Genomic DNA, 2565 nt, shown 5'->3' on the forward strand with positions numbered 1-2565 from the left:
ATTAAACATAATACATAAGAAAAGTATGTCATTTAATCATATGAAATATTCAAACAAAATCAGTTAAAAACTAGTTGTGCACAAACCTCTGATAACTGTCTGTTGGTCTTGACTCAGTGTTTCCTTCCCTTTTCCCGAGTCTTTGCTAACTGGGAAACACAATTTGAAGTGTTTCAGCACTAAATTAAACTGTCTCTAACAATAATGCTTGATAAGTAATTCACTGAATTTTAATATTTGCTTAGTCAACTTAATATATCGACCCTCGATGCGTTTTAGGTAATTTAGGTTTTAACGTTACTAATATGTCACATTCGATAGTCTTTTAGGGTTGGTACATGTTACCAAGTTCATTTCCGTGTATACTGCATTTTCTTGCAATTTGCTGGATTTCGGGATACTAGTTTGACCTAGCCGGACTACCTAGTTCCCTCAGTTTTCGGGTTTCGGTCAAAACTACAAATTTGTAGATCTATGTCTTATGGAACGCGGGGAAAAATTTCAGGTCATTCTGAGTTATGTAGACCAAGTTATGGTCATTTTATTATTGCTGGTCAAATTGCATCAAAATTGGTCACTTTAGGTCATTTTGGGTTCGGCCAGTTTTTGGACCTGAATTTGTGCAAGCTGTTTGACTTGCTTATGGTCATTTCTGGGCTTTGGTGTCTTCATAAGACTTGTAGATATGGGTCTTAACTATTTATGGTTAAAATTTCAGGTCAATTGGACCTGTTTTGAGTGAGTTATGGCCTAAATACTAACTGCTGCCCAAATAGTCAATTTTCAAGCCTCATTTGCACTTAATCCGGATTTGGTCATTTTTCAAGCTACCTTGCATGCAAAATTTTGGCAAGCTTCCTTCATGAAAGTTGGCACATTTTGTGCCTAGTTTCACCTCCAATTGGTCTCATACCAATTGGAGCCACACAATTAAAGTTCTAGGCCTAAAACTCAAACTGCCTTATTGAAATTCTTGCATACACATCAAGCATCACTTTTAACACTCACCAAACTTAACATTTAAACCAATTCTGGTTGTACCACAACCTAAACATAATTTACAACATTTTATAGGTCATTTTGGCAGTTTACAATTACATTCAATGTGCACCAACAAGTGCAGAATTTGTCCAACTCAATTTACAACAATTCAATCACCAATTCATGCTCATTTACATGTCAAATTTCACACCATCATTCATGCACTCAAACTGCCATAACAACCAACACATTTTAACATCATTATTTCATAAACCAAGCATGAATTCCAGCATTCTTCAAGAGTCAACAAACTGCCACAATGGTACATTTATATTCCATTAATTTCCAAGCTTTAAATTTCATTTCACATTTACATATACTAAGTATACATCACCCAAACAATTTCCTACACAATATACATTTAATCAATCATTTAATTCACCATTTACAAGCAAAAATAAACTGCCTTCAAGGTGTTTCCATGGCTGCCAAAAGGACACATTCCCATTTAAACATCAAACCTTAAAAATCTCTCCATAATTCAAGTACCCATAACCTCCTCACAAACTTTAATGAAGCACTAATCAAAAATACATACTTACCACTTTGGAAACTCTTCAAAACTTCACCAAAACTTGATCTTCTTGCTGCCTATCTACTGCCCATAGTGTGAGGATTAACTTTAATGAAGGGAAGTGGAGAGAAAGAAGCTTGGATCACCCTTGCATGGAGCTCCAAAACCATGCAGCAATGGAGTTCTTCCCTTCTCCAATTTTGGCTGAATTTTAAGAAATGAGGAAGATGACAATTTGCTGGTCCATGATGAAGATTAAATGGTCCACTTTAATGAGTTAGTGGAGCACTATTGCAAGTTTAATGTTAATTTATTCAAAAGTTTCAATTTCCCACATTTAACTCCCCATTTTTGCTATTTACATTAGGTACCCCTAAATTAATTTTTCATTATATTTTCCAAGTGTAATATTATTTATTTTTGATGGACATTTAGGTCAAAAGACAACTCAGGGTGTCAAATGACCACAATGCCCCTGTTCGGGTTGCATTCCCGATTTTTCGGTAACACCGGGTTTTGTCCGTTTTCCAATTTCTCACTTTTCTTTGTATTAATTAATTAATTTTTCTTTGATATTTCTAATGATATTTATGCTTCAATAAATATTTATTTGAGTCCTAAAAATATTTTCCAGGGTTCCCCGCGGTCCAGGGCTAGTCATTGGTCCACGCCGTGACTTCCCGGTGCGGTCACCCATCGCTAGGGTTCTCGGCTCGCTTAACTTGATTATATTTCTTTGCTATTATTTTTCCTTTGTTTTTCTTGTATTTTCTTTTCTTGTATTTCATTATTTAATGTCTCCTCACTCATATCGAAGTGTAGTTCTAGGCATCCTAGCTGTCCGGACAACACTGGTCACCGGAACAGTAGAACGCATTATCGAACATAGGGGTGTTACAATAACACAACCTGTAAATTGTTGACATGAGACTTGGAATTGCTCCCAAGTATAAGGTTCATACAGCAAGAACCAAAACTAGGAAGAACATTGATCTCACAACTTAGAAGAA

The sequence above is a fragment of the Hevea brasiliensis genome, chromosome 14 (assembly GCF_030052815.1).
Source record: "Hevea brasiliensis isolate MT/VB/25A 57/8 chromosome 14, ASM3005281v1, whole genome shotgun sequence".
Lineage (NCBI taxonomy): Eukaryota > Viridiplantae > Streptophyta > Magnoliopsida > Malpighiales > Euphorbiaceae > Hevea > Hevea brasiliensis.